Below are 16,837 nucleotides of genomic sequence, written 5' to 3'. Positions count from 1 at the left end.
TCATGAATGAAAGACGAAAAAAAATTTCCCTTACTGATTTGACCTTGGAGTGCTCTCATATAAAATGAATTGTAAAAGGTATCTATACTCAAGGTTTAATATTTCGCGATATCTCGGTATCTCGGGCCTACCGAGATATCCGAGATACCCGAAATATCGCGAAATATGACCGAAATATTGCATTTTTTCTGCAATATTTCGGGTGTCCATCTCGGGGGGTATTTGGCCATATCTAGGCCTGAAACTTCATGGACAACCTTATTTAAGCTTAATAAACACATTTAAACCATAAAATTGTAAAAATGTGAATTCAAATTGGTGTTTTGGGCTTGCACCCTTGATTGACATACAGTCGCCGACCCTAATGTATAAATAGTTAAATACATATAGATTAGGCAGTTAATATTTAATAATAGTATTCAACTTCATCACATATCAAGTTAAAGCCAATACACATTGATGAGTACCATGTGTTAGTTATATTGGGCCAGAATACCGTGGGGGTATTCTGCACTTTTTTCCTTTATTATTTGTTAGTTTCTTATGTGGTTTAATCCCACATTGCTTATGTAATTATTTTTACTATTTTATTATAGTTATAAATACAATGTGCTTGGGATGAACTAATCATCCAAGCATTAACCTAATTCAAATCTGTTTCTACATGGTATCAGAGCAGATTTCGAACTAGGGACACCAATTTTTCTCGATTTTTGTTCTTCTTCTCTCTCTCGATCTTCTTCTCTTCTAGTTCTCTCCTTCTTCTCCCTTGTTCTTCATTCCCATATAGGGCAGCACTGATGAGGTAATCATGCGATCCAGTTGCTGCCCCCATTACCTCATTTATGACTTGTAATTCTGTTCGATAGACTCCAATCAACACTGCTGCGATATTGGTTCTTCAGTTCCTTCTTGGAGATTGCTTCTACATCAGATACAAGGGCTCCTCTCCTCTCTTTGAAGACCAGAAGCTGCTGCAGAATTGTTGTTTTATTGGTTCAGAAATTATTCCTCAAGATTGAAGACTTCCTTGAGATCGATTCCTCCATTATCAGGGTTTTTTTCAAAACCCTGACATCTATCGATCTTAGGGTTATTGCTGCCCACTGTTGCTGATTTGTTGCAGGTGTTTTCTTCACTTATAAGGGCTCCTTTGACAGCTATATCAGCTTCTACAGATCCGTTTTTGGTGTGTGAAGACCTTGAGATCGATCTCATCATTACAGGGTTTTTTTAACCCTAACTCTATCGATATTGGGCTGCTGCACCTGTTTTTTTGGATCTGATTTTTCTGCAGATGTGTTTCTCTTATTAAGGACTTCTCTACCTCAGTCTTTCAGCCACTTTGATATTATTTATTGCAGCCTAGGCTCATCCATCGATTCCATCACTTTAGGGTTTTGTTCAAAACCCTAAAAACCATAATCGATCAAGATTCTTTTTGGCTGCTGGTTCTATTTGTTTGGGACTTTACTTGACGTTGTTTGGCCTTCTCTGTTGCCGGTATGGGTGACTCTACCAACTCTACTGCTACTTCTGTTCATGATGGCAATCACAAGACAGATTATCACAGCTTTCCACCTAACCCCATCAAACTGGATGGCTCAAATTACCTTCTGTGGTCTAGATCAGCCTCCTTTGCCATTGCTGGCCGTGGTCTCACTGACCATATTGATGGCACTATTGTTAAGCCTAGTGATAAAGGCCCTGATCAGACTAAGTGGCTGGCCAATAATGGTGTTCTCATGTCCTACCTCATAGGCTCTATGACTTCAGCTTTACAGCATAATTTTCTTCTTCTGGACACTGCTGACCAGATTTGGGCTGCTTGCAAGGAGACCTACGGACAGCTTGGCAATGATGCCCAAGTTTATGAAATTTGAAAGAAGGTCCTTCACACTACTCAGGGAGACCTTTCTGTTTCGGACTACTATGCTTCTCTCCGCAGCCTGTGGCAACAGTTGGATCATTACTCTGATTTTCACCCCTCTACAGTTGCTGATATTGCCTCTTATAAGAAACATGTGGACAAGATCAGAGTCTACAATTTTTTAGCTGGTTTGAATATGGAGTATGATCCCATTCGTGTTCAAGTGTTGGGCCATATACCTTTTCCCACACTTGAACAATCTTATGCATTGGTTTCTTCTGAACAGAACCGTAGGGCTGCCATGTTACATCCTCCTATTACTGACAGATCTGCTCTCAAGGCTGCTGCCCCCATTACTCCTACACCTATTGGCACTGCTTCTCTTGGTGATTCTACTACAGGGACTATTGTTTGTGAGCACTGTCACAAACCATATCACACCAAGGAGAGGTGCTGGAAACTTCATGGGAAACCAGCTGACTTTGAAGCAAAACGGGCTGCCAAGACCAAGACCAAGACAAAGCCCAAGGCCCATCGATCGAGACTATTACTACAGACTTACCATCGACCCTGGTCTATCCCAGGATGAGCTACAGGCATTTCTACGTATGCTGAGGTCTTCCGCTGCTGCTGCCTCTACTACATCAGCTACTGCCAATTCTTCCGCTCATTCAGGTTCACACTTTGCCCGGTCAGGTATTCCTTTTGGCGGTCATTGTGCTTCTGTAGCCTCCCATCCTTGGATCATAGATTCTGGGGCTACAGATCATATGACCGGTTCCTCTAGTTTGTTTCATCGATACTCTCCTACTTCGGGAAGGACAAGGTCAAGGTAGGCGATGGTTCTCTTTCATCTATCTCTGGAAAGGGAATTATCAACTGCACCTCCTCCCTTCCCTTAACTTCTGTTTTGCACATCCCTAATTTTACTACTAATCTTCTTTCCATTAGTAGTATTACTCGTGATCTTAACTACAAAGTTACTTTCTTTCCTTCTCATTGTGTGTTTCAGGATCTGGCCTCTGGGAAGACGATTGGATTGGGTAAAGTGCACGGTGGGCTGTACCTGCTTGATGATGGTCGCTTCTCTCCACCACCATTACCTTCTCCACTACACCAGAACTCCATGGTCTCTTCTGAACTCTACCAGTGGCATTCTAGGTTAGGTCACCCCCCTTTAGGAATTTTAGCACATTTTTTCCTAGTTTGGTCACCCTACATACTAAGGATGACTTTTTTTGTGAGGCGTGTGTTCGCCAAACAGACACGTTCAAATTATCCTATTTCAAATAAAAGAAGTTCTTCTTGTTTTGAGTTAGTGCATTCGATGTTTGGGGCCCTAATCGTAAACCCTCTATTTTTGGCCATCGGTGGTTTGTATCTTTCATTGATTGTCATTCTAGGAACACATGGGTCTACCTCTTGCACACCAAAAATCAAGTTTTTTCATGCTTTCAACACTTTCATAAAATGGTCCAAACTCGTTCCAGGCTACTCTCAAAATATTGAGAAGTGATAATGGAGCAGTATCTGAAATCACAATTTCAAAAATATTTGGCTGACCATGGCATCATTCATCGGACTAGTTGTGTTGATACCCCCCGAATGGTGTGGCGAAAGGAAAAACCGCCACTTTGTTAGAAATGGCCAGAGCCTTAATGTTTGCGAGGAATGTCCCGTCTCAATATTGGGGGGATGCGGTTATCACGGCAGTGTATCTCATCAATAGGCTGCCATCTCGGGTACTTTACTCCCGTAGCCCCTCTGATGTTTTAATTGGTAATTCCTCCTTTATTGTGCCTCCCAAGGTGTTTGGTTGTGTGTGTAATGCTCGAGACACTAAATCTCCCAGCAAACTTGAACCCCGAGGACTCCGTTGTATTTTCTTGGGTTATTCTCCAACCCAGAAAGGCTATAAATGTTACCATCCCCCTTCCTGCCGTACCATGGTTAGCATGAATGTTGTTTTCCATGAATCCCTTTCTTATTATTCTTCGCCACCTCTTCAGGGGGAGAGTGCTGGTGAAGATGTGGCTTTCGAGATTCCTCAACCTGAGGAGCCTCTGGCTGCCCAGCCCTCTTTACCACCCACGGCTGCTGTCCAGCCCTTTTTGGATGCTTCCCATCCACCCTTGGATGCTGCCCATCCTACTTTGGAGACCTCCCAACAACCTCTGGCTGTTCCTCCCTCACCTAATGGGAATCCTTTACAGGGGGAGACCATAGAAAATAGTGTTGTTAATATTCCTACTCAGGGGGAGCAGACTCCGGTCCAGAGAACTATTGGTGAATTTCAGAAGAGAATTGACAACTCCAACATGATCACCTATACAAGGGGAAGGTCCACAAGAGGGCAGTTGCATCCCACTATAGCACTAGTACCCATCCAATTGCCAGCTCCAGACATAGATCTTACATCTCCTGGTAATCCTTCCGACCTACTTATTGCACTTCGCAAAGGTACTAGGACTTGCACTTTACATCCCATATCTCATTTTGTTTCGTATAACTCTCTTTCTCCCTCTTTTCGTGCATTTGTATCTTCTCTTTCCTCTGTTTCGGTTCCTAGAAATTGGCAGGAAGCATCTACAGATGGAAAGTAGAAGACAGCAATGTTGGAAGAAATGAAAGCACTACACAAAAATAATACGTGGGATCTTGTGGCTCTTCCTCCAGGGAAAAAACCAGCGGGCTGTAGATGGGTCGTCGTAGTTAAACAGAAGGTTGATGGTTCGGTGGACAGGTACAAGGCACGTTTGGTTGCAAAGGGGTTCACTCAGACTTATGGAGTTTACTATCAGGAGACCTTTGCACCAGTGGCAAAGCTCAACACTGTCAGGGTGTTATTATCTTGTGCTGCAAATCTTGGGTGGGTCTTCAGCAGTTAGATATCAAAAATGCCTTTCTCCATGGGGAGCTTCAGGAGGAGGTATACATGGACATTCCACCTGGTTTCTCTGATGACAGGACTAAGGGTAAGGTGTGTAAATTGAAGCATGCCCTTTATGGCTTGAAGCAGTCACCCAGGGCCTGGTTTGGCAGATTTCATAAGGCTATGATTTCAGCAGGTTACACGCAGAGCAATGCTGATCACACTTTGTTTATCAGACGACTTGGTGACAATGTTACTCTTCTCGTAGTCTATGTGGATGATATTGTGATCATTGGTAATGATGATGCTGCAATCAGGGATTTGAAAATTTTTCTTGGCTGTGAGTTTGAGGTCAAAGATCTTGGTCCCCTAAAATATTTTCTAGGGATAGAAGTTGCTCGATCTTCAAAGGGCATCTTTCTTTCTTAAAGAAAATATGTCCTTGATCTATTGACTGAGACAGGGCTACTTGGCTGTCATCCTTTAGATACTCCTATGGAAGCTACTACGAAACTTAGGGAGAAAGAGGGTGAGCCGGTTGACAAGGGTGCCTATCAGCGGTTAGTAGGCAAACTAATCTACCTTTCCCACACACGCCCGACATTGCGATTCTTTGTGAGTTTGGTGAGTCGTTCATGCACGATCCATATTCCTCTCATATGGATGCGGTCCGTCGTATTTTGAGGTACTTGAAGTCTGCTCCAGGAAAGGGAATTCTTCTATCTGCCAATGGTCACTTGAAGGTTGAAGCCTATACTGATGCCGATTGGGCTGGTTCTCCTGACAGGAAATCTATCTCTGGCTACTGTTCCTTTGTGGGTGGAAACCTTGTCACTCGGCGAAGCAAAAAGCAGAATGTTGTGGCAAGGTCTAGTGCTGAAGCCGAATTCCGCGCAATGGCACAAGGAATTTGTGAACTTCTGTGGCTTAGAGGGTTATTGCAGGATATTGGTGTTGCTGTCCATCTTCCAATGATGCTTTATTGTCACAATAAAGCGGCTATTAGTATTGCTCATAACCCTGTCCAGCATGATTGCCGAAACATATGGAGGTTGACCGACATTTCATTAAAGAGAAGCTTGAAGCTGGCCTCATTTGTGTTCCCTTTGTGAAGTCTTCTGATCAGCTAGCTGATGTGTTCACTAAGGGATTGAGTAGCAAGCTGTTTCATCCTATCTTAGTCAAGTTGGGCATGCATGATATATATGCTCCAACTTGAGGGGGAGTGTTAGTTATATTGGGCCAGAATACCGTGGGGGTATTCTGGACTTTTTTCCTTTATTATTTGTTAGTTTCTTATGTGGTTTTATCCCACATTGCTTATGTAATTATTTTTACTATTTCATTATAGTTATAAATACAATGTGCTTGGGATGAACTAATCATCCAAGCATTAACCTAATTTAAATCTGTTTCTACACCATGATTCTCATAAACTCCATAATATTCAATCACTCGCTTAAAGCCTTAAAGGCAATACACTAAGTCATATTACCCCTAATTATTTCCTATTTTAATTGTAGGAAAATGAATTTTTAAAACCAGAAAATTAAAAAAAAAAATTACATATGGAAAACAAATTTCGACACCGTGAGGCTATAGATCGGCCTCCGGTGTCTAACATATATTAATATCATCACCATCCAACAAAATTTGTACATAGTCTTTTCAAAAAAATAGTTTTAGAGAAAAAGAATTTACCTTAAATAGTGGAAAAAGGCTTGGATGATGAGCTTAGATGACCCTCCGCGAAAATCCAACAACAATGTGCTTGAACAATGGCTAGAGTGTTGGATGAGAGCTTGGAAGAGTGGAAGAATAGGCAAAAGACTGAAATTCCTTAGCAAATGCAGCTCTCGGTCGAAATATGGACCGAAATCTACGAAATATTGTATTAAAGCCCCCCTTCACGTGACACTTTAAGCCAAAATACCTTATTTCGTCAATATCTCGTGAGATATCGAGATATCGACGAAATATGGTATTTTTTCATTTCGACCTGATTTCGCATCTCAGTAAGCTCGAGATATACGAAATTAAACGATATTTCGGCGAAATATCGCGAGATTTTGAACCATGTCTATACTTGACTACAGTAGAAAAGCATTACTGTCTATAAGCAAAATACAAGATCAAGGTTACAGAAACAAGGTAGAAGATATATATGCAACTGATTAAAGAAATCATAAACCATTTAATCAATAGCATTCTTTTGGACACTGCAAAAAACTGCTCTGAATAGTATCTGACCAAAGTATGCTAAAAATAGCCCCTATTCATTATCCAAAACTTTCACCCTTTTTTTTTTTTTAATTTTTGGTGAATAAATAAATTCATTACCAAAGAGAAGGAGAACTACAGCAGCTCTCAAAGAGGGAGAGAAGAAAAAACCAAATAATACATGAAGAACCTGAGCCTCAAACAGAGGAGGTAGAGGCTTGGAGAGAGACAGCGGGAAGATCCCATGATACAAAAATATGCTGGTTCCATGGGGTGTCATTACAAATAGAGGGAACAGCCAAGAGCTTAGCTTTAATTTCAAAAGAAATGGAATCCCAAATCTGATGGAGAGGCCGAGGGTTGGAGGTCCATTTCTTGATATTACATTCCATCGAAATGTGATTGATGACAGCACAAAAGTCAATTTACCAACAATATCGCAGATAGAGGATCCAGCAAAGGACATATCTACCCAAATCCACTCTCTATTAAAGGGCATAATTCTCCGACATCTAGGCCAATATTTAGCTAAGATGCATTTCCAAATGGAAGAGGAGAGAGGGCAGCAGGCAAAGAAGAGACGGTCAATATCTTCCACAACATTCCCACAAAGACAACACATAGGACAGCCCAATACTGAGAGACAGATAAATCCTTCTGGGTGGTGTCATGAACCTTCTTACGGAGTTCATACACCTGGGCATCATTCCCAACCTGACCATATGTCTCCTTTGCAGCAGCCCAGATCTGGGCAGCAGTATCAAGCAACAAGTACACACTAGAGAGATCAGTTTGCATAGAGTTGAGCAAGGACATCACCATGGGGAGTCATTAGCAACCCATCTTTCCTGAGTAGGACCTTCTGCAGTTGGTTTCACAGTAGTGCCAGTGATGTGTCCAGTGAGGCCTCGACCATAGTCAAGTAGGTAGATCTGGACCATATCAAGTAGTTGGTGCTGTCGAGCTTAATCACAGCTGCAAAAGGAAGATAATCACTCCTAGGTTGTCCATCAAAACCAGAGGTAGTGGAGGTAAGGTCTGAACCAGTCATGATGATCCGAAAAAATCTTCAGAATCAGCAGCAACACAAAATGATTTCTAAAAAAAGTCACAGCAATAACTCCAAAAATACCCAATAGAAAGGGCTCAAATTTGGATCGAGTACTCCTATTGCTGAGGTGAAAGTGTGAAACACTCCTCCAAAAATAAACTGCTGTTGATGAGAGATGAGTGAGATCGATCTTCCCAAGGTTTTAAGAAAAAATCTTAGAAAATAGAAATAAGGTTCACACCAAAAACTGGGCAGAAAGGGCTGGAACTGAGATCGAGTTCCTCTTTTATGATGGTGAAGGTCTCAAAATATTAGCTTGATCTGAGAAGGGAAAAGCTGAAATCGATGAAGTTAGGGTTTTGTTCAAAACCCTAAAACCTGAAATCGATAATTGATCTTCACTCTTGCAAGCAATGATGGATGCTTCCACAGGTGCAGTACTTGATCTTCAAAAAGGAGGAGAATTGATCTTCAATGTTGATGTAGACTCAAACTCCAGAGTAGGAAGATTCAAAAAATCGCAGAAAAGTGGGAAGACTCTCAAATTGATTCTTGCAGGGAATGATTGTTTATCTCATCGAGGTTGGTATAAGGCAGCAACTAGATTCATAAGAATCACCTCATTAGTGCTGCCCTGTCATAGGTTAGAAGGACAAAAGGAAGAAGGGAAGGTGGAAGAAGGAAAGTGTGATGAAGGGTTTGTGATAGAATGGTGGGAGAAACCTAAATCAAATTTATGGCTCTGATACCATGTTAGAAGAGAAGATGAGAAAAAGAGTTTAGAGCTAAAATGCTTGAATGTTGTGTGTAAACTAATGAAGAAAAAAGGAAGAAGAAGAAGAGAAACCGGGAGAGAAGAGAGGAGAGAATCTACAGAAATTAGAGAAAGTTTCACGACATGTGATCCTCTCCTCTAAACCTTCATTATGTAAAATACTAAAAGGGTAAAACAGTAAACACACTAATAAAATAAAAGACATAACCTAATAACTAAATAGACTAGAATACCCTTCCTCATTGTGTTCTCGGTATTAGCTCTCTGCGCTAATACAAAGTCCACGATAACACTCCCCCTCAAGCTGGAGCATAGATGTCAATCATGCCCAGCTTGTTACAAATATAATTCACTCTTGCACTCCCCAAAGATTTTGTGAACATGTCTGCAAGTTGTTCTCCTGTACGGACATGGCCAGGAGAAATTAAACCTTGTTGTAACTTCTCTCGAATGAAATGACAGTCAACCTCAATGTGTTTCGTCCTCTCATGAAACACCGGATTTGAAGCAATATGGACAGCAGCTTGATTGTCACACCACAGTTTCATTGGAGCACTATCAACAAAGCCAAGTTCAGTCATTAATTGCTTTACCCACATCAACTCACAGGTAACATGTGCCATAGCCCTGTACTCTGACTCTGCACTGGAGCGGGCAACAACTGTCTGTTTCTTACTCTTCCAGGACACCAAATTTCCACCAACAAATACACAGTAACCTGTAGTAGATCGTCTATCAACCGGAGATCCTGCCCAGTCAGCATCTAAAAAACCTGCTATCCGCCCATGACCATGATCACTGTAGAGAAGACCACGTCCAGGAGCCTTTTTGAGATAGCGTAAAATATGCATAACAGCCTCCCAATGAGATGTCCGAGGAGCAGACAAAAACTGACTCACCACACTAACTGGAAAAGCTATATCAGGCCTAGTCACTGTGCGATAGTTCAATTTCCCAATAAGTCTCCGATACTTTTCTAGATCACCTAAAATTTCACCATCCTCTGCAACAAGTTTTAAATTAGGATCCATAGGAGTATCTAGAGGTTTAGAGCCTAGCATTCCTGTTTCTGACAGAAGATCAAGAACATATTTCCGATGTGAGAGCAAGATCCCTTTCTTTGATTGAGCAACTTCCACACCCAAAAAATATTTCAGCTTACCTAAGTCCTTGGTCTGAAACTTCTGTTGCAAGTGTGCCTTCAAACCATCAATTCCAGAAACATCATCTCCTGTGATGACTATATCATCAACATAGACCACAAGAAACAATTTTCCACCTCCAGAACAGCGGAAAAATACAGAATGATCACTATCGCATCATGTAAGCCCATATTCTAACACAACTTCAGTAAACCTGTCGAACCAAGCTCTAGGGGACTGTTTCAGCCCATAGAGAGATTTCTTCAATTTACACACCAAGTCAGACTCCCCCTGAGCAACAAACCCAGGAGGTTGCTCCATATAAACTTCTTCATGTAAATCACCATGCAAGAATGCATTCTTGACATCAAGCTGATATAAGGGCAAATGATAAGTAGCAGCCAGAGATATCAGAATACGAACAGACGTAAGCTTGGCCACAGGAGAAAATGTATCCAAGTAATCCACACCATATACTTGGGCATAACCCTTGGCAACCAGACGGGCTTTCAAGCGAGCCAAGGACCCATCAGGGTTCACCTTCACCACATACACCCAGCGATAACCAATAGCAATCTTGCCCGAAGGTAAGGGAACAAGATCCCAAGTCTGATTTTCTTCCAAAGGCGATAATTCCTCACCCATAGCAGCCCTCCAACCAGGACTAGACAATGCCTCTGCGACAGACTTAGGAACAGGATGGTTCTCAACAATATGTAAATAAGAATGAAAAACGGAAGTCAAACTATCATAGGAAACAAAGTTAGAAATGAGGTGTTGGGTACAAGCCCTAACCCCCTTACGAAGAGCAATAGGAATATCAGGGTCAGAAGAAGGTTCCAAAGGTGGAGGATCAGTACCTATCACAGGATCTGGCAGCAAAGTAGGAGACGGTGTAGAAGTCGATGTAGCAGGGGTCCAAGCACATACTTTCCATTGGTGACGTTGAAACACACTAGGTTGAGGTGCCGGTAATGAGGCAGCCTGCGGAGCATGGTGAACAGTAGACCGAACAACAGTAACAGGAATATCAACATCCAAGTCAGACACAGTACTAGAAGAATGAACAAACGGTGTAGACTCAAAGAAAGATACATTAGCTGTAACAAAATATTTTCGCAAGTCAAAAGAATAACAACGATAACCCTTTTGAGTGCGAAAATTACCAACAAACATGCACTTCAGAGCTCTGGGATCCAACTTGGAAACACCCGGACGATGATCACGAATAAAGCAAACACTACCAAACACACGTGGTGGCAAAACAAACAGTGGTGCAGAAGGAAACAACAAAGAAAAAGGAATACCACCCCGTAAAACCGAAGAAGGCATACGATTAATAAGATAACACGAGGTTAAAACAGCATCTGCCCAAAAGGATTTAGCCACTTTCATCTCAAACAAGAGACAACGAGTAACCTCCATCAAATGTCTATTTTTCCTCTCAGCCACACCATTTTGCTGGGGTTGTAGGCACAAGAGGACTGATGAATAATACCACGCTGAGTCATAAATTCAATAAAAGGAGCAGAAAAATATTCTTTAGCATTATCACTACGAAGAACACGCAAAGAGTGTGAAAACTGATTATTCACTTCAGTCACAAATGCACAGAATATAGAAATAACTCAGAACGATTTTTCATTGAATAGATCCAGGTAACCCTGGAATAATCATCAACAAAAGTGACAAAGTAACGAAACCCCAAAGTAGAAACAACAGGACATGGACCCCAAACATCTGAATGAACTAAAGACAGTGGTTGGTCAGACCGTTTATTGACTCTTGGAGGATAACTCGCACGGTGGAGTTTCCCAAACTGACACGACTCACAATTAAAACTAGAAATTAACTGAAAACAACCATCAAGAAGCTTCAAACTCTCTAACGAAGGATGACCCAAACGACAATGAATCTGGTGGGGTGACGCCACACCGGTACATGCCATAGATGAAGTGTCCTCAAGTATGTAAAGTCCCCCTGATGCACGACCTCTACCAATCATCCTCTTCGACGAAAGATCCTAAAATACACAAGAGTCAGAAGAAAAGGTTACAGAACAGTTGTGGGTTTTAATAAACCGACTAACAGAGAAAAGATTAAAAGGAAAATCAGGAACATAAAGAACAGAAGACAAAGAAAGGGAAGGTGTAATATGGACAGTACTAGTACCAGTCACCTTAGCCAAGGAACCATTAGCTAAAGTGACACTTGAAGAGGATTGCTGAAAAGAAGAAAGTATACTTGAAACGCCAGTCATGTGCTCGGAGGCCCCTGAATCAATGATCTAGGGACGGGAAGAGACAGTCGAAAGGCATGCAGTGGCATTACCTGTCTGAACAAAGGTCGCAGTTGGAGGCTGGGCTGGTTGAGAAATCTGAAACTGTGTATAACGGGCATATTCATCATCAGACATCTTCACAGTCTTACCCTCAGGCTGTGGAGAAACAGGAGCATCAGCTGTAGCAGAATTGGCAAACTGTTGCTGAGTTGGTTTGCCATGAAGTTTCCAACAGAAACGTTGGATATGTCCTGGAAGACCACAATGATGACAAGTGCGCACTGAACCACCAGAAACATCAGAGGTACCCTGAGTCCCCAAGGTAGGTGCCTTACTAGAAGAACCAGCCCCACCACCACCACCACCACTAGAACTAACATTACCACCACTACCAGCCCCACCATTGGGCATACGGTTGGATGGAAAAGAAGCCAGGGCTGAAGTATCACTATCAGTAGTGTTCTCCCAAGAAACGCGAAGAACCCTGGAAAAAGTTTCAGACAAAGTGGCAACCTTGTCACCACCAAGAATTTGGGAGCGAACAGAGTCAAATTCCTTCCCAAGGCCTCCCAAAAATCCCATAACAGCAAATTGTTCCCGCTGATTCTGCATCTGTTCCACATTGGCAGTGATAGGAAGTAAAGAATTAAGCTCTTCATACATTCTCTTAAAATCAGCAAAGTACTGGGTCAAAGAACAACCCTTCCTATCAACTCTGTAGAACTCCTGAGACAAGTCATAAATGCGGGAAAGGTTGTTTTGTCCAGAATACAAAACATTAAGGTACTCCCACAACTCCTTCACTGTATCAATGTGTGTCACCAAGTCTACAATTTGATGATCCATAGAATTCAGCAGCTATCCCAAAATTTGAGCATCAACTGTTTCCCATGAAGAGTCTTTCTCAGGTTTAGCATCGAACAGGTGTTTGTGCTGATCACAGCCAGTTAACACTAGCTGAACAATTTTCTTCCATTGCAAAAAATTGATAACCCCTTCCAACTTCTCGGTAATACGATTGGAAGAGGAAGAAAAAATTTCAGTTGTTACTAACTTTGAACCCTCAACAGATTTCAATTCATCACCCATGATATGCTTAATGAAGTGAAGATGAAGTACAATAAAGAATGCTGAAAACAGGGACAGAAATCAATAGACATTGAAGAACCTTGATAGAAGTCGATAGAAGCAACAAAGACAACAATCAAGTCCCTCAGATAAAAACCCTGATAAAATCCGATAAAGACAGTGGAGGCAGCAATCGATCTCCTCAACCAAAACCCTGACAGAATCTTCACTTCATGAAAATCACCTTCAAATATTCCTCAAACAAAAAGAGAGACCTAGTTCTTAATTCATACCACGAACTAGTCTCTAAACAAATCCAAAAAACAGCATAGGGTGCTGCACCCCTTCAAACAAAGGATAGAAGAAACCGCAAGGGCTTCAAGTCTTCAACCAATACTCAAAACTTCAATCGAATGCTGTACAGAAGGGAAGTAGTGAGCCACGAAAATTATAGCAGTCCTTACTGCTCTGATACCATGTAAACTAATGAAGAAAAAAGGAAGAAGAAGAAGAGAAACCGAGAGCGAAGAGAGAAGAGAATCTGCAGAAATTAGAGAAAGTTTCACGACATGTGATCCTCTTCCTCTAAACCTTCATTATGAAAATACTAAATGGGTAAAACAGTAAACACACTAATAAAATAAAAGACATAACCTAATAACTAAATAGACTAGAATACCCTTCCTCATTGTGTTCTCGGTATTAGCTCTCTGCGCTAATACCAAGTCCACGATAACATTCTGTTAGACCATCCAAGCTTCTATATATAATAGAAGCCTCAAAGAGGAAAATTACACTGGTACCCTTACTATGACTAAAAGGAAAAATACATAGTAAAGTACCCAATATACCCCCACAGTATACACCATACAATTTAACAGCTTTCAAGATTTCGATCTAGATTTCTGTGGATTCGGTCAGATTTCAGTGACATTTTGGATTTCGGTATCATTTTGTACATAATAGTGGTTATAAAAGCATTGTTTTGATTGAAATGGGCCAAAATTTTGACCCATTTCATAAGTTTCACTGGTTTTGACAGTAAGAGAGGAAATTTAAAATAATAAAAAAACCTAAATTTGGTTTTTTTCCTGCCTTATAGTTATCAAGGTGTCACTTTGGTGTACTAGCGTCTTGACAACTACAGTCGCCTTGGTCGCCTTGCGTTCAGGCCCCCTCCAACGCTCTGGATCACCTAGATATCGTGACAACTATGGCCTTACGTGTATATCTTGGTGGAAGGTGTTGGGGACTACTACAAGTCTACAATGCATCTACAATGATAATTTGTCGAATTTAAGTAAGATTTGTGCAAGATTCCAGATTGGAGGTATACCCATTATCCCCAAACTTATGTTTGCAAAAAATAGGGTAAATATTTAGCGGTTCATCTTCAATTTTTTATATGTTAAACACCGTAACCCAATCTACACCTTCACGGCATCAGATTTAGTTTTCTGGTTAAAAATTACTTTTCTTACAAAAAAAATTTTAAAAAAAATAGGGTCTATAAATTGGTTGGGGCTAGATTTTATACATGTTAGAGATTATTGGCCGATCTAAGGCTTTTCATGGTGTCGATTTTATTTTTCTAACTGAAAATTATTTTTTCCCTTGAAAGTTCTTTTTCTCTTTTTTGAAAATAAAAATAATTAAAAATTTTCAGAAATAAAGAAAAAATTTGCAGGAAATGTTCTGTTTTGGTTTGAAAAATCACGAAAAATTCTAGAAGCATTGTTTCTATCTTTTCATCATAAAATGACGATTAATGAGTTGCTCCATACTTAATTTTGGTTAGTTCCCTCCCCCCTAAGGATGTGAAGGATTCCCCAAGGAATAGGCTCATTGTTGTCTCCTGGGGCATCCCTATTTCTATCTTGCGCCCCATCTAGTCTCTAGCTTCGGCTTGTGTATTCCCTCTCTTTTCTTCGTAATTAAATTTTTATTCATCCAAAAAAAAAATTTTGGTTAGTTAAGGCATTATTATTTTGAAAAAAAAAATATAATTTTAATTAGGAAAAAAATATGAGATTTAGGTAAAAATTAGGAAAGAGCTTTATTGTTGTTTTAAGAATTTTAATTGATATAGAAAAGCTAATAATGTGGCATTTTTTGTTGCAACAAAATAAGAAGATTGCTTAATGGTTGCTCAAGGAGGAGATGGGGAGTCATTACATGGAAGCATGGTACGACCATTGGAAATGACAAAAAAAGTCACAATGCAATTACAATGGGACAAAGATCATGGGAGGTGGGCCGATAGACTTAAGTCGCATCTAGTTGGTGGACAAAGGGATGTGGCCAAATGCCCTAGGGTCCCTAGTGAGGTGCAGAAGGCCATAGCTGGCCTCATGAAGGGAGGAATACAGACGAGGATGGATGTACCCCCACACGTTCAGGTTACTCAAGAGACCAGTGCCCCCGGTTCAAACCAGATGGGAAGGATGACAGCATGGAGATAGATGCATAGTTGTCACGATGTATAGACAACCCAAGGCATTGGAGGGGGCTTGGAAGCAAGGCGACACCAATAAGACAACCAATGTACTCGCCTAGGCGACCAAGGCGACTTCTTGACAACTATGGATAGATGTACGAGCTTTTCCAACACACTTGGAAGCCTGAGCTTGGAGGAGAGTAGTGAATATGGTGGGTATGGATAGACAGGACAGTGGCGTCACCCTCATTTTCCACAGAGGGCTCCACTGCCACGGATGGTGGGTATGGTAGTTAAGACTAGTATACCTCTTCTTCTCCATTCCCTAGTGCATCTGAGGGTCAGTTACAGGCTGGGTCGTCTTTTGTGGATAGCATCTTCTCATACCCGGCAACCATATCAGCTCAGTCCACCAAGCAGCTATAGTGGGTCTACATTTGTATCATCTTCCCGATTCTATATTTAAATCCTAAGTTGAACTACCAAGAGTATGTTGATGATGACACATATCAGGCTACTATGTTGGACTTCGAGCATTTCTTCAAGTATACCATAACATGGCCGTCTTTTGTGATAAGAGTCAGAAGAACATTTCACTGATGGAAACAATCTTCTAGAGGTTTCAAGGCTCCACAAAACTTTATGTGGTACTAACATAGAATTGGAGGAACGGTTTCGTAGATGTTTCACCAGTTGTACTTAATTACTTGTTAGTGTACAATTAAATGGTTTTTCTCCATTCCTAATGCATATTTTAGTTGTTTTAATTGAATTTCGTGTGTTCTAGTACTAAATTAGGTGTAGAATTCTCTATCTTAGAGAAACTATACAGCAAGGTACGGCGTACACTAGCAACCTAGGCTCAGAAACCAAACTACTATTTTGGGTATGTTTGTTTTATAGTCTTAAGGTTCTAATACGTTTAAAGATCCTTAATTTGTTAGAGTTGTTAAAATATCTTGTATAGGGGTAGTTCTGTCACTGTCTAGTTATAAGACATGACTAAGTTGTATTTTTACTTTCTTGTCTTATTTCCCTTTACCTCCCTAGGGAGGCTTGTGTAATTTGGAAGACTTAATTAATGAAGCTAATATGTGTGTTGAGAATCACTCTAACACACA

The 16,837-nt window shown here is 40.9% G+C and overlaps 1 protein-coding gene across 2 annotated transcripts in view; it reads right to left on the bottom strand.

The window, feature by feature from the left end:
• The window catches only part of LOC122664791 (sacsin), a 160,578-nt gene that overhangs the window by 35,399 nt on the left and 108,342 nt on the right, over positions 1 to 16,837 (bottom strand). The gene's annotated exons all lie outside the window — the stretch shown is intronic.

Source organism: Telopea speciosissima, chromosome 6, assembly GCF_018873765.1.
Source record: "Telopea speciosissima isolate NSW1024214 ecotype Mountain lineage chromosome 6, Tspe_v1, whole genome shotgun sequence".
In the NCBI taxonomy this organism is placed as follows: Eukaryota; Viridiplantae; Streptophyta; class Magnoliopsida; order Proteales; family Proteaceae; genus Telopea; species Telopea speciosissima.
This window is presented reverse-complemented; position numbering and strand designations above follow the sequence as displayed.